Below are 27402 nucleotides of genomic sequence, written 5' to 3'. Positions count from 1 at the left end.
ATGTATTGAACATCCTCATGCTCCTCCTCCCCCTCTGTGTGCCCCTCAGCTTCCTTGGCTGTCACCCAGGCCCTCAGTGCCTTCTGCAGCTCCTCCTTTCTGGTGGAGCCCTTAATTGGACAGGGAATATTTTTGCAGAACTGCCTCAACTGAGCAACTGTATACCTCTCTAGTTTCCCTAAGTCAAAAGTAGCTCCAGCTGATGCATCTCCAGATTGAGACATAATGAAGAATCAACAAAAGTGTAAAGTTCCAAGGCAGAAAAAGAGCTCCCAATGAAGTTCAAAAGTCAATAAAAGATTAAACAGTGGGTGTTCAGCCAGCACCTGACGTTGAACGGAAGCAAAACTAAAAAATGTTGTTCCCTCAGAATCACTTCATTTTGAGTCTTCCATATTGTCCTCCCTCACTAGGATCAAAACCTGTTCCAGTCCATTGTATGAAAATGTAGATGGTAGGCCATATTGAAGATTAACCCTACATGAGCAGGTTAAACCTGTGGCCAACTCCTGCTTCCTCTAATTGGGAATCTTAAAGAATTTCATCTTAAACATTTTTTGATGCAAATGTGGCCCAACGAGGCAAAAATCCCTGTACCATATTTGCAAAGTGGTGCAATGCATGCATTGCACCACTTTGTAAACCTTTGCGCTACATTATGCATATGCCATGCATAATGTATTCAAAGGGGGCCTTCCTCATTAAGTGGGCCAAAAAAATGGTGCAAAGAAATCTAACAAATTTCTTTGCATCATTTTTTTCGGCACTTTTAACGTCTGCTCAGAGAAGGTGCTAAAAGGAGGCACACCATTGATTACAATGGGCCTCAATGAGCTTTCCAGGATTAGAGTCAACATTTTTTATGCTAATCCTGTAAAGCTCCTCACTTGTGTCGAAAATTCTGATGCTGGTCCCTTAACTACTACTACGGTGCGCTGTATTTTAAATACATGGTGGCATTAGGGGTGAGCTAAGGAGAGCAAGAAACGTGGCGCTGCACAGAGTACAGCGCCACTTTTCTTAAATACGCCACTAAATTTCTAGGTTGGTAATTGGGCTTAGAGCCAGAGATCCCATCTCAGGTGCTTTGACTTCCATGCATTAGTCCCTGTTAAAGAGTGTATTATTTAAAAAACATTTTGCTTTGTACATAAGGCTATTTATCTGACAAGTGACAAGACTATTCTGAAAGTTCCCTGGTTTTGCCGATCCTTATGTACAACCTTGCATTTTCAGTTTTTTTACTTCAATGCTGGAATGCACTCCTGTTATATATCCAGACAGAATATAACTTCTTGAGGTCCAGGTAATCTTTAAAAGCCTGGTTATTTCTAGGGTTGGGTTATATATTCCACTCCACCAGCAGAGTTTGTAGAGATTTGGCCACTCGCTGTTATGCTTGTAATGTAGAGTTTTGGCCAAATTTCACCATGGCCAAATTGTCTCTTGAGCTCAGCTCACCAATGGCAAGTTGGCAAGTGATAGTAGGCATACCTTAGTGTGGCTTTTGTTCGCTAGAAGGGCACCCATCAAGATTTGTTCAACGTGGGAATTTGCAACCTTTCACAGTCAGAAAGCTGCAACTCAAGTAGGGAATCTGCTTGAGCAGCCGCAATATGAACTCGAGAAACTGCACCCTGTGGGGTGCTGCTTTGTGCCATTTATGCTGAACGTCACTGCTGAGTAATCAGTGTGACGTGCCTATTTCCACCCATTTGTGGAATTCTGCAGAATCAGTGTTTTGTAACTCTGTGGAAATCCCTGGAGTTAAACTCTGCTCAGGCCTAATTATTTCTGTACATAATTTGTGGGGGGACTGTGACAACTAACTTTTTGCAACTTTTTGGGCATATTATTATTCTTTCTGGTTGCTATGGTTAACACCATGATATTCCAGTGTGTATTTCATATATACTAAAAAATAAACATAAATATTAGCCATTCTTCTCCACCCACCTTGATTTTAATTTTGCCCTTGGTAGTTTTTTTATGATCAAAATAAAAGGATTACCACATGCAGTGGAATGCACCAGAGACCAGTAAGAGTCCAACATATTAATTAGTTCACATAATGGAAAAAGTTTCATCAGTTAGTCTGAATACTTTTTAGAACATTATTTTTTACTTTTTGGTTTGAGGTTAGAAGCACATCTTTGGTCACTCATGCCATGTTTAAATGATGTACACTCATACAAGATATTCTACTGTGAGACTGATCAGATTGTGGGTCAAATCACAAGGATGACACATAAAAAATTAACTTGTGCATAACATTTTCCATTCCCCGTTAACATGTTTTTTTAGATATAGGACAAAGATGCAGAATTTTAATCCCAACCACCCAGAAAACAAATCCTGTTTCCTAGACTGCCATTCTGAAAGCTGATAACCCTGCTTAAAACCCATTTCCGAAAATGAAATGCACAATGTGCTCCAGATCATTATCATGGCCCTAGCAGTGTCTACTGCTTTGATTTTCACTGAGTCTGTATTATAATGCCTGAGAAGGTACGATCTGTAAATACAATTATGCCATATACAAGATGGAAGGAAGTGTAATGAAAAAAAAATAACTCATGTAAAAGATCCTCGATGAACATCTGCCAGTTTGAAATTTCAAAGGGATTGTCTACAAAAGCTAAGACTTGGGTGAGATGAACTTTCCTGGAATGGCCAGTCTTGCTGTTTTCTTTGAAATGGCCTGATTCTAACTTGGCCCATTAAACTGTGGGTTTCTCTCTTACTCTGCTAACCAGTCCTCTGTGGGATATCCTACTTGGTGTGATTTACAGTGGAATTGAAACATCTTTCTAATTGATAAAGTAAATATGATTAGAAAAAGGAAGTATCATGGTTACCTGAGGAGCTCTTTCATGCAAATGAAATCATTCATCATTTTAGGCTTTGTCTTCCAAGGTCTTTGGAATACGTTACATGATATAGGACACTCTTATAAAGTTGGAATATATTACATTGTCAGATTAATAATAGTGGGTGTAAAACTCTATATAGCTATTGGTTTATGGTTATCCATATTACCATCATAGTGTTCATCTTTATGGCTCCATGCCCAGTCCACTGGACCTTCACAATGAGAGCAGAACCAAAACCATAATAAGTCACCCTTTCCTGCTATCAGAATCATTCTGCTTGCATGCAGGTAGTCTAGGATCTACATAGCTGGTGGTAGGTTTTCCCTCTGAAATGAAATTGTTAGAAAGCCTTAAAGGGCAGAGAACCAAACACAGCCTGAATAACTGCCAGGACCAATTGTTGAATTTTGTAGGTTCACGATTGAAAGCCATAAATTATCAGATCAAATAACAAATAATATTTCCTCAAAACATCTTACTAGTCTCAGAACTAGAGACATAATACATTTTGTGTTGAATGGATCACAAATTCATTCATTTCACAAGAGTACAGGAAAGGATTTCTGATAAATATATGCATTAAATTAGAGTGGTTTGGTTTCATCAGCAGAGAATACTTTGCCTCATGCTCTCGTATTGTAAAACCTTTTCATCAAGGAGATTAGCAAGAATGTCACAGCCATAATTAACTAATAAAGTGTAATCTTCATTGAGACATGTTCAAGGATATAATACTTGCCAGAACCAGTAGAATTTTAGGTTGTTCTGCCATTCATTTCCCACTGAATAACCAACTAGGCACTACTACAGGCCACATCAACACCAAGCCTTCCCAACAATCTAAGATCTTGAGTAAGGATAAAATTGCATTTGTAAAAAAAGGAATCTCATTGATTGGATTCATAGGTCTTCCAAGCCACTCACCATGACCGAAGGAGATCACCCAGATGCTAATTAGTCATGTTACAAAAATTAGAGCACGGGCAAACTGGTAATCTGTGTCCTCGCTGAATAGAATGTTATGTCACATGTTGGAAAATGGGTTATTGGTAAGGGCAGGTAGGTACCTACACTTAGCAATAGGCCACTAACCTCCACTAAGGTCCAGTTGGTCTCAGTAAATTAAACCCAGCTCAACCCTTGGTAGCTTGGCAATGAGCGTCAAGGCTTAACTTAGGAGACAGAGTGTAAAGCATTCAAATATCACAAAACAGTAATTAAATAAAACACAGGAAACAGTTTAAAAATCCAAAACCAATTTATAAAAATAGATTATATTTTATCTTTAAAATGACACCAAAACGAATAAAATCAGATAAGGGGAACCGCAGATATGAATTTTTAAAGATTTTTTTTTTTTTGTGCCTAGAAACAAAAAGCGTCAATCGGGTCATCTGGTTGCACCTCGACCGGGGCAAAGTCAAAGTTTCAGGCCGACCGCGATGGAGCCCTGCTCGGCTACAGGCCGCGGGAGGACTCGGTTAAAAGTTTACCTTCACATGTGGTCTCTTTTTCGAAGATTTTCTTCAGCGGGACGAACCTGCCAGCCCAATCCAACCTCCTGGAGCCCTTCTCCAGATACACGATGCTGGAATTCTCGGTGGAGATTTTTACCTTCGGACTCAGTCGTTTTTTCGAGGTGAAAATCCTTCGACCGGGGTAAACCTGGATCTTGATCTGACGTCCATGGAGCCCTCCTCGGATACGCTGGCTGGGAGGTCCCGGTCAACTTTTTACCTTCGGACTTAGGGGATCATTCTGACCCCGGCGGTCTAAGACCGCCGGGGCCAGGGTCGGCGGGAGCACCGCTGACAGGCCGGCGGTGCCCCGCAGGGCATTCTGACCGTGGCGGTTCGGCCGCGGTCAGAAGAGGCAAACCGGCGGTCTCCCGCCGGTTTACCGCTGCCCTTAGAATCCCCCATGGCGGCGCAGCTTGCTGCGCCGCCATGGGGGATTCTGACACCCCCTACCGCCATCCTGTTCCTGGCGGTTCGCCCGCCAGGAACAGGATGGCGGTAGAGGGTGCCGCGGGGCCCCTGGGGGCCCCTGCCGTGCCCATGCCAATGGCATGGGCACGGCAGGGGCCCCCGTAAGAGGGCCCCGAAAAGTATTTCAGTGTCTGCTAAGCAGACACTGAAATACGCGACGAGTGCAACTGCACCCGTCGCACCCCTGCAACTACGCCGGCTCAATTCTGAGCCGGCGTCCTCGTTGCAGGGGCATTTCCTCTGGGCCGGCGGGCGCTCTTTTGGAGAGCGTCCGCCGGCCCAGAGGAAATGTCTGAATGGCCGCCACGGTCTTTTGACCGCGGTGCGGTCATTCAGCGGCGGTACCCTGGCGGACGGCCTCTGCCGTCCGCCAGGGTCAGAATGAGGCCCACAGTCTCTTTTTCAGAGATTTTCTTTACCGGGACGAACCAGCAAATCAGCCTGGGTCGCGGTTGAGGCAATCTGGCTAGAGTTGCCGCGGCGGGTCGGTCCCTCTATGGAGCTTTTTAACAAAAGTTGTCCAAATTTCTCCAAACTTCTATGGCTTCTCCCAGATGTCCTTTTAAGGTTCTTTTGGGGTCCACAGCTCACCCCAAGGGTCCAGAAGTTCTGAGATGGTCCTTGGGGGGGTGCGGACTACAACTTCCAAAATGCACCTGGCGCAAACTCCTTTTTGGCCACTGGACAGTGGTCAGCTGGTCACTTTCTTCAGGAGTTGGTGCAGGGGACTCTGGCTGGCAATTTTTCACCTGTAGCAAACAGGGAGTCCCTCCTTGAACCAGTTGAAGCCAGGCAAAGTCCTTCTTGTGGTGAAGCCCAAGTGTGCAGCTGGTGCAATCCTTCTGAGTGCAGGTTCCAGGTGCAGGCCAGGGGTCCAGCAGGGCAGTCCTTCTTCTCTTTTGGTTCTTCCTTGTTGGAATCTGATGGGGATCTGAGGTGTGGGTGCAGGTCTGCCAGTTTTATCCTTGCTCCTGGGTGAAAAGCAGGGGGGTCCTGGTTCTCCAATCAGGTGCAGGGTTCTTCCCCCTGTGATGAACACTTCCTGGGAAGTGTGGCAAAAATCAATCCCAGGAGGCAACATCCTCCAAAAATCCATCATGGCTGAATTTGATTTTTCTTGAGGTTACATCTGGCTGAGCCCACTCACTGGTGTGGCTAAAAATCATAAACACACCCCTCTCCTGCCCTCTCCTAATCTAATCAAGGGGGCACCTAGTTGTCTGGGGTTGCAGGATGTGGGGGTGTTGTTGGTTGCTCCAAATGTCCTTCTCTGCCTTTGAAGACCAGTTTGGCAGCCCCCCCCCTTCCTGCCTCACCATCTGCTGAGGGGTGATTCCCTCCCACAGGCACATTCCTTTGTGTGAAGCCAGGCCACTTCACACCTCATCAAGGTAGCTTGGCCAAGCTGCTAGAGGCTGGCCAATCAGAGCACAGCAGCAAAAACAACACAGGGCTGAAATTGGCAACTTTTTCAGGTAAAGTTTAAAACTCTTTACCTGAACAAGTTATATTAAATCCCACAACTGGAAGTTGTGGGATTTATTACCACAATTAATTTGATACCAAATTCTTGGTATGCATCAAGGCCATTTACTACAATGAGGGAAAAACGAATGTGGCTGTTTTTACCTCACCAGGGCTTATGAAACTATTTTTATAAAGTCCCTGCTTATAGTTACATGGCACCCAGCCCTAGGGGCACAAAGGCACACCTTAGGGGTGACTTGTATGTAAAAATAAGGTAATTTAAGACTTTGGAACTACTTTTCATTCCAAAGTCGAATTTGCATATAACTTTAATTTAAAAGCAGCCAGCAAGGCAGGCCTGCCTTTAAAATGACACTGGGCACCTCAGCAGTGCACCTATGGGTGCACTAACTATGCTGTGGTCCCTAAACCTACACGCCCTACCATATACTAGGGACTTATAGGTAGGTTAACTTAGCCAATTATAATTAGCCTAATTTGCATATCCATTTTACACAGAGCACTGGCCCTGGGTTTGTAAGCAGTACCCAGGGCACAGCCAAGAGTCAGTAACCATCAGTACCTGTCCAAAAAGTGTGGGGGTGACCAGGGTAAAAAGGAGGACTTTCCTACATCACACAACTAAAGAGACAATATCCTACTACTTGGTCATTGTGGAGGTTTTGAACAGCTTGCTAACAGATGGTAAAGAACATTCCGACTTCGCTCCAGCTGTTTCCTAAGCAAAAAGTTTAAATTCAAAAGCAAGAAAGAAAGACCTAAGCTACATCCTGAAACTAATAGAACAGACTAAGGGGGTCATTACGACCTTGGCGGTCGGTGTTAATATGGCAGTAGGTACCCCCAACAAGCTGGCAGTACTTACTGCCATATTATGACATTGGTGGGTACCACGCAGGATTATAACCCTACCTGCCGCCATGGCTTCCGTGGCGTTCGTAATGTCATGAAAACCATGGAGGTAGGTCATATCAGTGACATGAAATTCCTTCCTCTCCAGGTACTCCCCATCGCCCCACCTCTCCAAACACCCCCACCTATACATTCACACTCCCTTCACACACAAACACACATTCCCACATGCTTCCACACATGCATACATCCATTCACACACACACATCCACACACACTTTCCAACATAAACGCAGACACGCATTCACATAACACAACATACACGCACTCACATCTCCATAGATGCACACAGGCATTCAACACACACCCACATCCACGCACACACAAACATTCACACACCCCCAACACACATACACACAACACCCCCCACCACTCTCCCCTGACGGAGACCTGACTTACATGGATCCAGGGGGTCTTCTGGCAGGAGACGGGGCGCTACTGCCACCAGCAATGCCCACCAGCAGATGGCTTTTAGGTGCTGCGGTAGGCGGTTTTTACCACCAATGTCAGAATGAGGGCCTAAGGGCCTTACTTGGAGTTTGACAGATGAGATATTCTAATCAAATGTTGTATAAATCCTATCAGTTGTATTACAAGTGCCTCAGGCTTATAATACAGCAGAAGGGACATCTGTCACATTTGTGACAGTCAGTCTTATCTGAGGGCCTGATTTAGAACCTTACCTGGAATTTGGAAGATAGGTTACTGCATGATAAATGTGTCTGCCTTATTACTGGTGCATATTTCCCCATGATACTTGTAATATGGCAAACCTGATTTCCATCACTTTAGTGACTAGGTGATCCATCCTCCAAACTTTAAATCCAGACCTTAGAGTTTGGTTGACAGGTTACTCCACCAGAAACGTGACAGATATCTTGTCTGCCTTATTACAACAGTCATGGGATATTAAGCACATGTAATAAGGTGGACGGGATATCCATAATATTCGCAACAGTGTAAAATGTGAGACCAATTCTAAATTAGACTCTAAAAGACTTATTTTAATATTCTCGTGGTACCAATGATTCACTGGTTGCTGTAAATAGTGTTGAACATCAGTAGACCTTTCGCACGGTTGACCTACCTCTCTGTCGTTGGAACCAAAAAATAATTTAATTAATACAGTGCAATAAGAAAAACACTGCAGCACCATCAATTTGTCTAAGTCTTTCGAAGTCATGTTGATGGTCCATTTTTCATTTAGCTGTTTATTTTCTTGATATGTACTATAAATTGATTCTTGTGTCACCCTGCCTGTTGCACTCAAACTTTCAAGCAATCACCTCTGACTATTAGCATCCTTAGTCTTCCCTGGTAGTGAATGCAGCATCATACTGAGAGCGGTTGTGCTTTTGCATTCTCTTACAAATGGATATCAGGGAGCTTCTCTGCCCACACGCAGTTCAAAATCTTTTTTGTATAAGGATTACTTCTGCAGAAAATGACATAGAGTCAGGTTTCTGTACATTATTTATATAATTATAGTAGATAGGCTATCTTTTAACGCAAGAATGTAGAATGAGGGAAATGCTTATCTTATACATTATGACTTGAACATTCTCAATGAAATAAATGTTTGTGAGAAGCGAATCTTGTCATTGCAGAAAGGAGTTCCATTGCAGCTAATGTTCTAGTCACAACCTGCATTTTTGGTATTATATTCAAATAACAAAATAACCATTGATTAGTGCTGTTTTTGGTACAGAAAACACTTTATGTAAAATGATTAGTAGCTAAACCTTCTGCAGTAATAGTATCTGGTCACATTTGAAAGTGGTGTGCCGTAAAAGTACGGTATTACTTTTCTTTAGTGAGTGAAGCGAGCAAGCTTAATGGACAAATCTGGGGTCCAATGTGAGCCCTCCTCCCAAGAAAGTTTTTTTAAAAAGATTGACAAATGGTGCATTTGAAAGCAAATGAATTTAGTGAGAAAGCAAGGTTAAGAAAACAGTGGGAAGACATAGGCCCTCATTACAACCTTGGTGGTTGGTGTTAAAGTGGCGGTAATACCGCCACAGGCGGGCGGTAATTACTGCCAAATTATGACCATGGCAGAAAGATCTCCGAAAGACAGCCAATGTACCACACTGACTGCCAGGGCGGAAACAACAGCCTCCACGGCGGTAATCACCTATATCCAGGCGGAAGTCAATGTTGGACCCACCATATTAAGATTCATCAATCCACCACCTTTCCCGGGGCGGTACCAATGACCTCAAAAGCCTGGTGGAAACTGAGCACAGAAGGGAAAGGACTCACCATTGGAGACACAGGGAACATCCACGCCACCATGGACCCCGAGCTGCATGTCTTCCCCATCATCATCTATGTGCTGCTCCACCACAAACATCAACACCGGCGAAGACGACGACGGTGAGTATAGCCACCTAGCACACAAGAAGGGGGGAGAAAAACGAGAGTGACACACACACGCAACACCCCCCCCCAACACCATGCAGACAATCAGCTGCATTACTAAAACATTTTACCCCGCAACTCCAATCAATAAGGCAAGGACAAAACGATTTTGAAAAAGTGAATGTAATGAGAGCAACACATCTAGAAAAATAATTTAGGCAAGAGAATAGATGTATACATATGCACATAAAAAGGATCACAGCCCAGTCCACAATGTTCGTAGGTCAAATGGCCACAGGCCAAAGTCCAAGGCCACACATGCCACCTGCATCAACAAGGAGAACACTGCAGGGGCATCAGTTGGTAAATAGGCAGACACCTCTGGGGGACAGGGGACGGGGGGCTCCTCAGCCGGGAGATGGAACAACACCAATGGTTCTGGGGGGGCCTCGTGATCTGTGCGCTTGATTCTGGGGTATTTTAGCTATCTGGTTGTCTTATCCACTGGTTCTGGAGGGGGCCTCGTGCCCTGTGCTCTTGATCCTGATCCCGTGGTACTGTCCCTCCTGCAGCCGCCTGTTCTCCTGCAAATTGTCCAGGATCTGGCACATCGTGTCCTGGGAATGTTGATATGTCCCAGGATCTCTGCAAGTGCCTCCTGGAGAGTCAGTTCCCTGGGCCTGTCCTCCTCCTGGCACATAGCAGTCCTCCCAGTGTCCCTGTTGGCCTGTGCCTCTGTCCCCTGAACCGTGTGCCCACTGTCACTGACCCCAGATCCCTGATTATCATGGGTTTGAGGTGTGCTCTGGGTTCCCTGTAGAGGTGGACACACTTCTGATTGACGTGTCATGGGGACAGAGGTATGGGTATGCTGGGTGGGTACTGTGGTGGTGTTTCCAGATGGGGGAGGCTCTGTCGTGGTGTGTGACTGGGCCTGGGTAACCAACTGTCCAGAGGTTCCTGATGGGTCAGGTTGGTCATCCAGATCCAGATACTGGCACCCCCTCTCTGGTGACATTGGCTGGGGTACCTGTGGGGATGTAAATGATGTGTTATGGTTTCTGTGTCTGACATATTGTGCATCTGTGAGTTTCCCACTTTGGTTGTATTAGCCCTGGCAGCTTTCACTTATGTACGTTGGTGTATGGTGAAATAATTAGTTCTCTCTAGTGTGCATGCTTCAATGATGAGTGTCCATGCAGGGCTGTAATGGGTGTCCATGCATTGGTGAAGCATACAGGGCTTGGCATTGGGATGAGTGAGATGTGCTGGTGGGGTGTGTGGGTAGTGGTGGAGTGTTGGGAGTGAGGGTGGGGGAATGTGATTGCATGCAGTTGGGGGGGCTGATAATAGTTGAGAGCTGACTTACCAGACTCCAGTCCTCTTCCTACTCCAGACAGGCCCTCAGAATGCAGGATTGCCAAGACTTCCTCCTCCCATGCTGCGAGTTGTGGGGGGGGAGGTGGTGGTCCAAACCAGTCCTCTGGATCATGAGTTGGTGTCTTGCTGCTATGGAATGTACCTTCCCCCATAGGTCGTTCCACCTCTTCCTGATGTCATCCCTAGTTTTTGGGTGCTGTCCCACGGCGATGACCCTGCCCACGATTCTCCATCATAGCTCCATCTTCCTAGCTATCGAAATCTGCTGCACCTGTGCTCCATATAGTTGAGGCTCTACCCTGATGATTTCCACCACTATGACCCTTAGCTCCTCCTCTGTGAAACGGGGATGTCTTTGTGGTGCCATGGCTGTTGTGTGAGGTGTGTAGGTGAGGGTGTGTTGGGTAATGTTTGGGGTGTGTGATGTGGGGTGTGTGAGTGGTGTATAGGTGTGAGTAGAGTGTGGCTCTGGTTGTGTCTGTGGTCTTGCTGTCTGTCTCTGGTGGCAATTGTTTGTAATGGTAAAGGGTTGTGTTTTATAGTGGTGTGAGTGGGTGGGTGTGGTGTGTGTATTGGTGTCAGGTGTGTGTTGTTTGAATTGTCCATTGTGGTGTTGTTTTGTTTGTGTGTATGTATTTTGCGTGGGGCAGTATTTACCGCCAATGGTTTACCGCCAATGAATGTCCACCATGGTGATTCGTGGGTCATAATGTGGTGGGCGTTGTTCTGTTGGTCTAATGGTGTGGGTTTTGATAACGCCAGTTTATCACTGACCTTTGTGGTGGTGGATTTGTGTATGTGGCTGAATACTGACTGATTGGTGTATGTGTGTCATAATATGATGAACGGATATCTGCTGCGGCAGCAGTATTTTGGCGACAGTCAGCGTGGCGTTAAGTGGGATTTACCGCCAATGTCATAATGAGGACCATAGTTTTGAAATACTAACCACATTAATAACTGCCCATATCTTACTGCATTAATACATTCAACATTTACTTTAATGTGCAAATTGTACAGGGCAACAACTTCAGGCCCTATAAATTGTGTGCTTGCCCAGTGTCTTGCATTGCATGCAGCATCAATTTTAGAAGAAAATGCTCTAACCAGGCATCAGGAAGCACCCCCAGCTGCTGGCTGCAATCAGTCAGACAGAAATATGTGCAGACAGATCTTTAAGTGGGATCAAAAAAGTAGAGGCTCTCTATGAGGGAACATGTAAAATAAATTTCTATGATTCCCAGTGTGCCACCCACCTGTATTTTGTTTTCTCTCTGAGGTGTTATTGCATCCAGAAATATAACACAGCTGTGTTGGCTGCAAGCGTGCAATGGAATCAGTCTTGAAGGGAGCTCTGCCTTAGGACCCCAAAGGGTTTCCACTGAGTACTAAGAGCAGAGGTCAGGGAGGCTGGAATCTGCCAGACCTCAGAGAGTGCTACTAATGTCACAGAATGGGCTACATGTCTGAGCGATGCCGCTTAAAGGCATTTCATGAACAGAGAGGAAGATTAAGCCTAGGCCAGTCCCCACAAAAACCCCATCTGCAAAACCAGCCCAGGTCAACCCAAATGCATCCTACATTCAGCCAAGAGGGAACTAATCTCAGCAAAGACCGGTCCTACAGCCACGGAAGTGAGAGGTGACTGTCTGCGAAGGTGGTGCCTTTACACAATCGCAAAATCCAAGTGCGCAGGTAGTCCAAAATCCCCAATAAGTTTACATTCACATGATACCCTCTTCAAAACTCACCACAACTTCAGACCATTTAAGGTGTGTGCGTGCCCAATGTCCTGCACTGCCTTCGGCATCACCTTTGGAAGAAAATACTCTAAACAGATATCAGGAAGCACCCAAAGCTTCTGTCTGCAATCAGTCATATAGAAATATGTGCAGATATATTTTTATGTGGCATAAAAAAGTTGGGGCTCTCTTAATGGGAGCTTGAAAAATACATTTCTGTGATTCCCATAGTGTGCCACCCGGCCTATATTTGGTTTCTTTTTGAGATGCTATTGCGTCCACAAATATAACAACAACTGACATAGACTTAAAATCGGTCAGAACTATAGGCTTTGTCATTGGTTGTTAGCTGTTTAAGATAAATGAGTAACACAAATGATTATAAATATTTAACATTGGAAATGTTTCAATTCTGAAATTGTGAGTCTGTGAACTAAATATTATTGAGGCCTATGGAAGGAATATGGCCTTCAGTTATTTCTGCTTTACATTAGATATGTATGCCCTTTTCCCTTCACATCTTATCCATCTGCACATTTTCAACCTCCTCTCTTTCCTCTTCAGCACCCTCTTTTCCCTCTTTCCTGAATGCATTCCCTCACATGTCCCTCATTTTACCACCCCAAACATACACTGCACTCATTCACATTTAAGTATTTTATTTAATTTAGCTTTTGCCTTCTAAATATTTTGACCTCTATGCACCCCTTCACACACATTTACACTGAATTTCATATGCAACTGGAATACATGACCATTGTTCTGTGTGCTCTGCAGAGAGACAAACCCACTGTCAGGCCCCTTGCTTCGCCTTCAGCCTCAGCACCAGCACTCTCAATCAAAGCCCCTCATAAACACCTGGCACGAGTCAAAATATGCGCTATGCAAGAGTAACACAATCCACAGAAACACAGCATGGTGAAACAGCTAAATTGCTTGGGGAATGAAACATTAAGTAAAACATGTGAAATAATAGGAACTAAATGACTGACACACATTACACACATTTTAACATTCATTGTTCCCATATCAAGCCATGTTTGTGGCATTAATGTCAAGGGCATGAGGATAGGGACAATTTGAACATCATACAGCAGATAACTGCCTTTTCCCCTTGTGGTTGACTCGGATATTTGGATCATTTTTGCAAGGGAACAAGAACCCTGCCCGTCTTTTAGAACAGTTTCACGGGGAATGAATATAGCAGCTGCACTTCTAAAAGAGACAGAGATCTGCAGCCAGGGCCAGGGGTGTCACATGGGGAAGGTTAGCATGGCAAGGGATCTCAGTAAAATACAAATCACACAAGATCAGCATTATAACACTTACCATTACTGAAGACAAGATACTAAATCACACATGCTTGCATTCACTCCTACTGCGTGATGAATGGGGAGAGGGTGGGATGTAATGACAGATGGCTGCCCTCATGCAGGGATGAAGACTATGACACAAAAAATCATGATGCTAAAGCGTCACTGGCCTATAGTGGACACTGCCATAGACCAAAATGGAAATGAAGGACTTTAGAGCAGTCAGCCCTGCGTTGTACATCACAGTGTAGAAAGTTGATTTACTGTCTGGTTTCTGTCTCCTGCTTCAAAGTGAGGCAGGGCAGACAACTTAGGACAGACATACCAGACTTAAATGTATCGATTTGTTTGGAGATATAATCATATCTCTAAACTAATGGATCTATTTAATATTTTTTTATACCAATGTGTAGGAATTTCAGAGGGGCACAACCCCTCAGCTCTAAAACAGAAACCACCCCTGTTCTGTCGACATCTAAGCATGTATGATTTTAGAGTGTCACTGAATTGAAACATGAAAATACAATGGACCCAACTCACAATTGTTTTGCTTTTACTTTTGTAATACTTATGGTTCACTCCTAAATTTCAATTGCAATCCTAGTACTAAGTCAGGAATGCTCTGGGAATCCAGTTGTAAGCCAGGGTGTAGGAGATAGTTTTTTGATTGAGTGGGGTGAAAAGCCTTTTCGAACACCAACCACAAACCCTTCCAGGGTAAATCACAGAAGTCACTAAATTAACCTTTCCTTTAACCTTCTGGTAGGTTGGCACAAAAACAGTCAGGCTTAACTTAGAGCAGCATGTAAAGTATTTGTGCTGCACACAAACCATGATGATGTGAAAACACAACACAAGCAAAATCCCACAATAATGTAGAATAATATAGTAAAATGTAATAAATCAAAAGACATCAAAGCAACAAAAATACAATCAGTAATAAGTATAGCGCTTAAAAGCACAAAGCACCAATCCTGGTTATCTGGGCATGCTAGGCCAGAGGAAAGTCACAACTTCAAGCCAAGAGCAATGGAGTGTGGGCTGCATACAGTGGCAAGGCTCGTCCCTCTGCATTAATTATTTTCTGCAACTACACTGCTAGAAGTCCAGTTCACAGTGAAGCAGGCAATAAGAAACAGGGGGAGCAATGTGGAGGGCCTTAGCATGAAGAGCAGGCCTGTGGTCATGGATGGTTGTTGCTGTGGTGTGAAGTTCCTGTTAGGTGTTGTGGACTGTCATTGCTGGAGCTTCATGTTGCCAGTCACCCCAGGCTAACAATGCTGTAGCGCGATGTGAAGTTCTTGCATTGCAGGTTGTCACTGATTGTCACTATAGTGAGAAGAGTGGGGCCCCCTGGAGCTTTTTATTGGCTGTCATTGTGAGTGGGTATCTCATTGCAAACAGGTTGTTTGACACTGTGAAGAGCCGAAAACCTCAGGATTTCTCCTTTGGTCCAAGACCTGGGGAGGCACCTTTGGGGAACATGAACTAACTCCAGCAGAAGCCATAAGGGCTCAGGTATATCCTGTTGTATGTTCAGGCAGATCCAGTGCAGCTGGTCAGCTTGGCAGTTTTAGGGAGTCCTCTCTAGCTTGTTGTATCCCTGTAGCTCTGAAGAGTAGGTCAGCCACCTACCCTCAGAGAGCAGGAGAGGCCTCAAGCATTACAGCAGTTTTCTGGGGGTAGGACAGGCCTTCCTCTAGAGTATCCACAGGTCCATAAGAACACTGAAGAGTGGGTCTACAGTTCTTGTTTTATACCTGATGCCTGCTTTGAAGTGGAAGAAATTTCTAAACTTACTCCCATTTCTGCTTCTGTTAATTCTGTCCTCCCCTTCCAGGCTCCAAGGGTTCTGGGTGACAAAAGGCTAATTTAAAGTTCTTTGTGAGTGTTCTGAAGGAATCCCATTTAAAATGTAATTAGGGCAGGGAACAGCTTCATCCCTCCCATCCTGACAAGATGGCCCAGCCTGACAACATCTAGTCCCCCTTTCTCTCAGCGTCAGGAAAAAATACACAAATGCCAACTACCATCTACACAAGGACACAGGCTGCAGGCACCAAATGGCGAAGACAAGAAAATGGCAACTTTCTGAAAATGTCATCTTCAAAATGATGACATAAAATCCAACTTTCCCATTAAAGAGGGTTTTAAATTACAATTCTTTTGAGTGTAAACAAGATATTCATACTTGCCCCCAATCCCAAGTTATCACTTATTAAATGTAATAAGGTAAACCCAATAGTATTAGGTGGAGGAGGTAGCCCTTTCAGTAGTAAAGAACAAATTTAGATTTTTCACTACCAGAACATGTCAAACTTAAAAGTGCATATCAAAATGTTTAAATACCTGGCACCCTGCCCTATGGCTGCTTAGGGCCTAGCTTAGTGGAGACATATGTGTATCAAAAGGGATGTTTCTCAGGTAGTTTAAAACTATACACAGGCTGAAATGGCAGGCCTGACACATATTTCAAATGACGTTCTAAGAGGGTGGCAAAATAAGTGCTGCAGGACAACTAGTATAATTCAATTTCTAGGCCTGTATACATATTGTATCAATTTACTAGGGGTATATAAATTAATTGTGCCGCTAAGGTGTAGGTCAATGTGATGATGTTTAAAGGTGCAAGCACCAGCACTTTAGTATTGGTAGCAGTGGTAAAATGCACAGTCTCATGAAGCCACAAAAAAGCATTTCAGCACACAGCTGATAAGCAGGCAAAAGATTTGAGGGAAGACTACTGCTAAAAATGTCATTGAAAATAAAATCCATGTAATTATTAACCTGTATGTGTAAAATGAAGACCTATGCAAATGCTGCATTTTAAATCTGCATTTTCCTTTATAAACACTACATTACTTGCTTGACTTGGTGGACGGCTAAAGTTAACTAATTCCAAACTACTTTAGCTCAGCAAAAATGTTTCCATTGTGACTTTTGCATAGCCGTTTGCATGACTCAAACTTCCTATGCTAAGAAAGAGAGCTATATTTGTCCTATCTTTATAACTGCTTTACCTACATTCAAATCTCAAAATTAGCTAAATTAATCTTAAACTCGCTTTGTTAAGAATAGGCTTCCTGTGTGAACATGTGTAAGAAGCAGAGGTGATTTCATGTGAGTATGCTTAAAACTTACATGAGTGTTATTTCTCTCAGAGATAAAGTGGAATTGGAAAACTCTGTAATGCTTCACTTTGACCAGCATTTTTATGAATTGTATCTTTGTCTAAATTTACCATATCAATGGATACTGTTACTTTCTCACAATGTTCTTACCCATTTATTGTTTATTGGTTGATTGTACAACTTATCTGAAATGTATGTTATAATTGTATTCTGTTATTAAAGTGTCCCAGGGAAAAAACAGATACTGAGACAATTTAGTCCTTTAGACGTTTTAGACTGGTTATGCATGTGAGAAAGACTCAGAATCTCTCTTGTTCTATTTTTAGACATACTTTCCTCTCTGTCTAAACTATTCTTCATCAGAGTCTGATGCAGTATTCTTTATGAGCACTGTTAGCTTTATTGGCTAGACTGATCCTCGGACGTTGCAAGGTACTTCATTTTAAATATATTCACTGATTTGGAATAATCAAATGGGGATTAGATTATGGGACACACTTTATACAATGTTCTGTAAATATTGCTTGACTAATAAAGACAATATTTAAAACTTACGGTAAATAAAGTTTTTAATACTTTAAATACAAATCTCATTATTCACTCCAGAGAATTTATTACATTTATGACAATATATAATGATGATAGAATCACAGTTTCATTTCTCCAGCTCTTTTCTAAGATCCTCTACTGGGTATCTAAGAGTTGTGTTGTATTTATAATTTTAGGATTCTCTGTGCTCTCAAAAAGTTGGTAGTAGAGGTAAGGTTAAAATTACAGGAGAAAGAAGCTGCAAAAAAAAATAATTGGCCAAATTTAGATCAAGACCAATTGCCCAGAACCTGGTTGTGAAGACTGATGAGCTGTGGATTTTGAAGCAGTTGCAGATTATGGTTTAACAACTGGTGAAATCAACAGATGTGAGTATCAATAGGATGAACATTTACATGATTTGTAAACTGCGATGTGTGGTTTATATTCAAATTGATCTACTGGTATTTTGAAGTACAATCACTATTTGTCTATATGTTATGTTCTTTGTCGAAGAAAATAAGTGCTTATCACACCATGAAGTAGTCTAAGATCCCGGGATAGAGATCTATAGAGTTAGGTAGAGATATGTAGACATATATAGGGATTTATAAAGATAAATCAAGATATAGAGATATTTAGATATAAGAGATTTTCTTGTTTGCAAAGAGAAGTGCAAGTCATGATATGTCGTCAACTACACTAATAGAGAAGGAGTTAAAAATGTGTTGTGATTGCACTAATTTTAATTAGTGTTAGTAAAGCATGATGCTCAAATGTGACACAACACTAATTGCATGATTTTCCCTCAGCCCGAGATTTCATGATTGTGAGTGGAGAATGTTTTTTGATTCAGAATCCGAAGGTGTAAATTCTAGTTCCGATGGTTGATTGCCAAGCTGGCAGAAGAAGCAGACAAAGATTGATCTTATTTATGTTGCTTAGTTTTTAGGTTTGTCTTTTTGCCTTGTGCCGAGAAAAATTATAAAGAAGGGTGAGCTGCTACAAGAAGGTAGTTTTTGTGTCATATTGTGCTGCACTGGTATTGGTTGGGTAGTTTCATGCTGTTCAGTGATTGGTTTGATCTCGGCAAAGGTTGAAAAATCATTGGCTGATTGAAGTATGGAATTGTATTGTGATATGATAAAAAGGGGGTCTGTGTCCTGACGTATACGGAAGAATTTCAAACCAATTAAGATGCTGTAACTTCACTCAATCACTGAATTTGTTGAAATCTGTCAGAAATCATGACATTTTTCAAAGCTTTGAGGAGTCTAATGAGAGGTGATGTGATGGATCCAGTTAGGAAGGGTGAAGAAGCACATCCTGAGGGTACGCCATCATATCATATTATGATTAGAGAAGGGTTATATACTTGTGTTTGGCTTCGTCAATGGTCTAAGATCACTGAAAAAGAATGGGTCTTGAAATTTCATAGTTGGGGACATTAAATTTAGAGATAATAGGTAGATTACGAGAAACATTGTATGAAAAGAAGCCACCTCTTAGACCTACACATATTGAATCACTTAGTGCATGGAAGAAGATGGCTAGAATTAAAAACATGAGAGAGATACCAAAAACAAACCAAAACAGCAATAAGAAATTATACAGGTGCAGTTTGGGATGATCAAGCACAGGGATGGAGAAAGAGTGTGGTGGAAGGGGCTAGATTATATCCCATACTTACAAAGGGGGTTAGAGAAACTGAAAAACGTAAAAAGAAAAAGATCAAAGGGGACAAAGATGTGAATGGTGAAACAAAATCTGATACTGATTTGGGTGATGACATTTTATATGAAGCTTTGGCTGCATACCTGCCACCTTATGTAGGACATATGGAGCATTGTTCATAAATGATGTGACTATAGCTACAGCTCCTATAGATCCAGGTGTTTCAAAGGTTACTAGTTTGATGCAAGCAGTACAGCCTGAAAATATACAACCCATACGGAGTCAACCAATTGTGCCAAAACCAGTAATAACTCAACTAATTGTTGCACAGCCTGCTACTATACAGCCTGTAACTCAGCAAGCATTTGCAAGTGTTCCAACACCAATTAGTACAGGTCAGACAGTGATATAAAAAGATGCTGCAATTTCTATGAAGACAACTCCCGCACAAATTACTCATGTGATTGCACCATAGACAGAACCTGCACACATTGTTCACACCCAGCTACAGTAGTTCAGGAATCAGCTGGAGGTATGCACATAAATGGGTTTATCCCAATGTTGAAAAATTCACAGATTGTGGTATGGACACCTCCACAGACCATTCAAGCATTACGAGAAGGAAGAACATTAGTTTTCACAACACAAACTGTGACAAGTGAATACAATTTAGAAGGTGCTTTATTGGTTTGAAGAGGTTGCTAGAAATTGTGTGAAAGTTAAGGATGCAGAAAGACCAAGTACTAGTTCAAGTTAAAATACCAGTGGAGCTTCAGAAAAGAGAGACCATTAAATGTACGTATATTAAAAATTTAATTAGAAGAAATTGTTAGAGGATGTTTGGATTTTGATCACACAAACCATTATGAAGAAAAATAATTAATTGACATGGGCAAATAAACTGCAAGAAAGGATGCAACCGTTTGTGACAAATTGCCTGAATTAGCAACTAAATATGAGGTTGATATTTTTCAAAGCTTACTATTACACAGAAGTTTCAGGGTGCAATTAGATGATGAATTAATTGAAAACATGTGCTCTTCTGGAATGCACATTATTCTCACTGAATTAATAAAATGTGTATAGAAATGGAGTTGATATGACAACTTTGAAAGTAATTGGTCACAGAAATGTGAAAGGAAAAAGTAACAGGCAGAAGAGGCTAATGAGAAAAGAAGACAAACTGCACATTCAGGAACTACTGCCTATCCTTTAATAGAAATACCAGGTGGAAGGTATGTGCATGTCCCCAGGAGTATTGGTGATCTTGCACAATTTACAAACAGTTTTACAAAATTTAGGGAAAGTCCAATGCAGTGGTATACACAAGCCAATAGATTTGTCAAGATTTCAAAGGTGTGGTGGGTAGGTTTAAATACATTTTTGGATATTTTGATTCTGATTGATTTGTTAGCAGAATGTAAGATTGCAGTTCAGTGGCCAGATGAGGAACCAGAGAAGAACACTGTCACAAACATTCTGTGGTAATGACTAAGAATAATGAGGCGATAACATTCTTTAAAGGCAGTGTTCCACCTAAGGATTTGGATTATTTGAAACTGAATTGAATGCAGAAGAAAGTTAAAGAAACTGTCCTTGAATTTTAGAAGAGGTTGATGAAAGCATTATAACAGCATGCAGGACAGACACATCTAGACCCGACAGATATGGCATTTTTCATTACACACTTTGTGATTGGTTTGAGACCTGAGATTTGTGAGCAGAATGTGATTTGTTGGCAGACAAGTCTTTGTGTGAGATTTTGACATATATACAGTATTACACTGATGAGCAGGAGTAGAAACAGCATACACTTAAGACATGTATGTTGGCGCAGATTGAATTTTCACAGCCAGGTTGCAGAGTCAGTCATTTGTTGGAAATGGTGAGTGGATTGCAAACAAGTGGTTTTCAAGCAGGAATGCAAGGTGTTCAGGTTGAATGATAGTGTCTCAAGAAAGAGGAAGAGATGCTCTGATTGATCCAAGTACAGGTTTTGTGACGATGATGAAAGTGACACTGCGTCACTTTTGTAACAGGGTGAGGCATTGGAAGCATGTGTGAAGGCTCAATCCAGATGGAACTATCAATAAACAGTTGCAGGGAGTAAACCAAATGTCAAAGCCAAATGTTCCTATGCAACAGATGCAAGTACTGATGCAAAACAAGACTCAGGTGGTAACCATGCCACAAGCACCTTGTTAATAATGCAAGATTAATTCAGAATCAGTTGCCAAAAATGATTTGAAATGTGATGCAGATGCAAATGAAAATGCGGTCCAGCAGTTTCCCATGCTTGAAAACATTTAGATGGTAGAGACAGGCATGTCACAATGATGGTGCCTGAGAGGGGAGACAGATTGTGTGCTTGACACTGTCTTAGAGGTAGACTAAAGTGGGACATTTGTGGAAGTTGAGGTGAATGGCCACCAAGTGTCATTTCTTATTCAAACCGGAGCTTCCTGTTCCACTGTGAAAAGAGTAGAAGTACCAGACCTACCACTCTTGGAAAAAGAGATCCAAGTTGTGGAAGTTGCAAATAGACAGATTACTAGCACTGTTTCTAAAATCATTTCCTGTAAAAATAGGATCATTCAAATGTAATTATCTGTTTATGGTGTTCAATTCAGGCCCTTTTAACCTTCTAGGGAGAGATTTACAGTGCAAGTTAAATTGCACCATCTATTGCATGCTGCAAGACATTAAGTTTAAAACACAGGATGAATATGTAGATATTAAAATTACCCAACAAGAGACAATGGGAATCGATCCATTGCTAATGACAAAAGATCTGCCTGCAGATTTAAAAGAGACTGTAAATCCAGAACTGTGGGATTTCACAAGAAAGGACATCAAAGTAATCAAAGGAGTAGAACCAGTCAGGATAAACATAAAATTGAATGACATTTTTCTTAGAACACTACCTTATCTCACGACACCTGAAGTAATAGAGGGAATAACCCTAGTTATCTTTGATATGCCAGAGAATGGCATCTTGAGGAAAATTATAGAGAGAACATACAACTCGCCAATTATGGGATTGCAAAAACCCAATGGGAAATTCAAGATAGAAGGTAAATGATATTGTAATCCTGTGTTGTCCTGTGATACTGAATCCAGCCACCATACTTTATCACATTCCATGCAGAACTGAATGGTTTACAATGATTGACCTCTACCAGGGTTACTTATTGATTCCATTGCACAAAGACATTCAGTACTTGTTTTGCTTTGCGTGCTGAGAAAAAGTATTCACATGGAGTTGTATCCAACAGGTCTACACTGAGAGCCCATTTATCTTTAATCAGATGTTGAAAAAGAATCAGGAATCATTGATCATGCTTAAAAAATGAGTCCAGGTGCAATATATTGATGACTTGCTCGTAGCATCAGGGAGAAATTAACCTTGCAAAGTTTACACCATTGCCCTGCTGAATAACTTGACAGAGAATGAACAAAAAATGTCCCCAAACAAAGTACAATATTGTCAAATAGAGGTCCAATATTGGTGAACATCATTGAAAAAAGAACAAGAAAAGTGTCAAGAGAGAGTGTTGGAGCTATTCTGAGAATTAATCCTCCTAAAACACAGAGATGAGCCAGGTTGTTTTGGGGAACTGTTGACTACTTTAGACAGTGGATACCCAACTTTTCCTTGGTGATAAAACATACACTGAGGTTAACACACAAATATGTACCTAATCCGATTCCTTGGGATAACGAATGCATGAAACCATTCCTAGTCCTGGGAGAAAGTCTCTGTTGTGGCGCGGCACTGGGACTGCCAATTTTAATCAAAAGATTTCATACTGTTCTGCAGAGAAAGAGAGGAATGTGCTTTCTCAGTGCTAACTCAATAACATGGGGATGCCAAAATAAATCCTGTGGCCTACTTCTCTGTGACCTTTGATCCAGTAATTGTTGCAGTGCGTTGCTGCCACAAAGCAAAGCAGTAGTTGCAGTAAGTGCTAGTCTTGAGAAATGTGAAAACATAGCGATGGGACATATCATGGCATTCATTGACATTGTTTTTATCTCTATCAACATTCCCCCTCTGGTTGAATTTTCAGTTACTTTATCCACCCTATGCTTCGTGACAGTGACATTATTTGAGATTTGACGTGTTTCTGTTGTGTCAATTGCTATTTCCCTAGTTACTTGCATTCTAAATAATTTGAGGATTGGGGAAACCCCCACTTGTAGGAAACAACACAAAAACAGCAGGATCGGAAGCAATGACATGTACAATCTGACACCCACCAGTGGAGCCAGGAAAACCATTTAAATAACCAGCCATGCTCAGAGGCACCTCCTTCTTCTTCATGCATGCTTGTAATGATGCAGTGGATGACAGAAGTTAGTATCCTATTATTCAGGTCATTAGTGGGCTAAATGTACAACAGGATGCACCGATCTTGTTACAGAGCCCACCCTCCATTGTGGTCATCCACCCCAACACACACTGATGTTGTATCACCATGAAGTTGAATGCTCTTAAGGGCAGATTTATGGAAAGTGCCCCTTAGTGCCCCCCTACTGCCATCATGTGTGTGTCATATTTAAAATATGGCGCACCATTGCACAGGGTGAGGGCAAAAGCATTATTCAATGTGACACTAATGATGTACTCTGCAGGAATAGCACCAAAATGTTGGCGCTACTCCTGAAGAGTACATTGGGGCCCATTCTAAATAATGGAAGCCCCCTTTTAACACTTGCTCTGAGCAGGTGGTTAAAAAATGGAGCAAGGAAATGTCATAGATTTCCTTACACCATTTTTTGGCACCCCCTAAAGGGTGTAGTGCAAAGTGTTACAGAGTGGTGCAATGTATGCATTGTGCCACACTGTAAATATGGCACAGGGATTTCGGCCTCCTTGGGCCACATTAACGTAAAAGATAAAGATGCTAAAATGGCACAAGGTGGCACTTGGGGCACATGAGTATGCCTCTTACTTCTTCCCTGATAGCATTTAGGCTGAGCTCAGCATCAATTTCAACATTTCTCACTTAGTTATCTGCAACCAGCGTGCGTTTGATTTTTTCTGTAGAATGAAGGATATGGACCCTTCCACATTTACCTGAGCATGAGTGAATAGTCTGAATTCTTCGGGAATGTCTTTGGACTGAGTCCAGCCAAAGTAATAAGCAGTTATTTTTTCTCGAGCCTGATGCAACAGAGTTGTTTTCCTTTCTAAAGGGTGTTGGAATAACTTGGCCAGGGTTTCTCCATGGTTGACCATGGTCGGGAAGAGTATGGTCATGGGGAGCAGAGGCCCCACTATCCGGGGACGAGCTGAGCATAGATGAATTCTCTGTACTGCCGGTTGAAGTCTGTTAGAAATGTCGTCTCTAGTTGGAAGAGATATTCACCTTTGTCCAACTAGGGGCCACTATCCTAGTCAGAGTAAGCAACACACAATCCCAATTATCCTGTGCCCACCCTCTGGTAGCTTGGCACTGAGCAGACAGGCTTAACTTAGAAGGCAATGTGTAAAGCATTTGTGCAATAAATCATACAGTAACACAGTGAAAACACCAAAAACCTACACCACACAGGTGTAGAAAAATATAAGATATTTATCTGGTTAAATTAAGGCCAAAACGATAAAGATTCAATAAGCACAAGTTGCGATATTACTTTTGCAAGATTAAATAGAGTTTCAAATCTTAGAAATCAACAATTGTCTCTTGATCATACAAGGTACCATTTGCATCTAAAATAACACACATGGAGAGCGCAGAGGAGGAGATGTGTGGAAAAATAGAATGGGCTTCACAATATCTGGCTCAGCACCGACAAAGTGTTGTTACTTTCCATGCTGCAAGGTGCTTTGTGTCAATTTCTAGTGCGCAGTCTTGGTTCCTCACTGCGATGCAGGAATCTTTTTGACACCCAGGTATGATGCAGGAAAAATATTCGGTGTGCGGGATGAAGTCACACGCGTTGCATCGATCCGGTAGGCGATGCGTCAAATTTTCTGTTGCACGGCAGGCACTGCATTGATTCTTCACTTGGGAAGTCAGTCTGCGTAATTTCGGTTCATTGTGCAGCAAATTTCACATCGCAAGGCATGCTTTGCTTTATTTCCGGAAGGCTGTGTGTCTATCCGGTAAGATGTGCGTTGAGTTTCTGGCCACAAGGCAGGCACTGCATGGAATCGTTACTCTGGAAGGCGGCCTGTGTCATTCTGGTTCAGTTGTGTTGATTTTCTCATCACAAGGCAGACTGTGCATCATTTCCGGTAGGCTATGTGTTGATTTTTGGTGCACAAGGAGTTTCCTCAAGAGATGAAGTCTTTCTGGCCCTCAGACTTCAGACAACAGGAGGCAAGCACTGCTTAGCAAAGTCAGAGAGCAGCAAGGCAGCAGGCCAACAGCAGGGCAACAGTCCTCAGCAAAGCATTCCGGATAAGTCATTTGGGCAGCCAGGCAGTTCCTCTTGACATGTTGCAGGTTCAGGTCCAGAAGTGTCTGAGTTGGTGGGGTCAGAGACCCAGTTTAAATAACCAAAATGCCTTTGAAGTGGGGGAGACCTCAAAGAGTGGTTTTCAAGTGCACAAGGTCCCCTTTCAATGCATGTCTGTCTGCCAGGGTCCCAGTTGGGATGTTGGCAGTCCTTTGTGTGAGGGCAGGCAACTAGCCTTGAAATGTAAGTGTCAAGCCATCCACCCTCCCAGCCCAGGAAGACCCATTCAGTATGCAGATGAGTGCAGGTCTGACGAAGTATCCTGTGTCTGGGTGTCAACCAGCCCAGCCCAAATGTGCATTGGAGACAGCCTATAAGGTACAGATGGATTTTAAGTGCAGAGAAATGCTCACTTTCTAAAAGTGGCATTTCTAAAATAGCAATGTAAAATCCAACCTCACCAATCAGTAGGATTTTCTTTTACCATTGTGGCCATACTAAATATGACATGGTTAACCCTTTCTGATTAGAATCTACCACTCAAACAGTATATGAGGGTAGTCCTAATGCTATCATATAAAAGGATCAGGCCTCACAGTAGTGGAAACAGATTTAGGAGTTTTCCACTACCAGGACATATAAACCACATATGTATATGCCCTTTCTTTTACCTACATAGCACCCTGGCACATGCATTATTGCTTCACAGTTCTCATTCGTGCCAAGTGGGATAATCTCTTTTCCTCTTAAACACATGGGATACAGTGTATGTTTCCGTACAAGTAGAGATTCCCCCTTCCCCTCCAACCACTGTACCAATCTGTCTCAGCATCCCAGCTTTCCTGACATGTTGTATCTATGCTGGTATTCAATCCTCCCCTATGAGACGTGTTCCCCTTGTATCATTAAGGTGGATGTCCCTACAAAGAAACTTCATGTCTGGATTTGTTATAAGGAAGACTGCCCCAGACATGCTAAGGGCCACCCTGGGGCCAGAGACAGAGTTGAGATTGGACTTGTTTGTGCACTCGTGCTATGGGGTTGCTACTTCCAAGAATCTTTTTTTCTGGAAAGTCTCACGGCCAAACAGTGTCCTCCCCTACAGTACCTCACCTGCACATCCTGTCTAGCTTGGTTTGAATATAGCTAGGTTCAGTGTGAATGTGCAGTGTGGTGGAATTGGTCCCATATCGGATGACGCTTACTACTATTCTATGGGGTACCATCCTACTAGGCTGTATATTAGCCCAGATTCTAGAAATGTACAGATGGATGAGACACTTTGCTTTCTCGGGGGCAACCTCCGGGGATAAATAAAGTCTATAGTATGTGGCATCAGTGCACAGATTTAACATGGTGTGGCCGATGTCTGGGCACCCACAGCAGTCATATGCTGATATCATGTGTTTTTTAAGAGTGCACTGTGTAGTGCATGTTGAATACAAAAATTAGGTTCAGTGTACTTTTAAGTCATTTGGGAAAGGCCCCTATGCAAGTGCTGTAGCAGTGGTGAGGTGGACTCCATGTGACTGGGCAGATTTCTGGCTATGGATGGATGTGGACATACCCAAAGCAATCAGAGGGTGTGCAATGGTAGAATAACA

This window comes from Pleurodeles waltl, chromosome 8 (genome assembly GCF_031143425.1).
Source record: "Pleurodeles waltl isolate 20211129_DDA chromosome 8, aPleWal1.hap1.20221129, whole genome shotgun sequence".
Lineage (NCBI taxonomy): Eukaryota > Metazoa > Chordata > Amphibia > Caudata > Salamandridae > Pleurodeles > Pleurodeles waltl.
The sequence above is the reverse complement of the archived record's forward strand: the minus strand, read 5'-3'. Positions refer to the sequence as shown.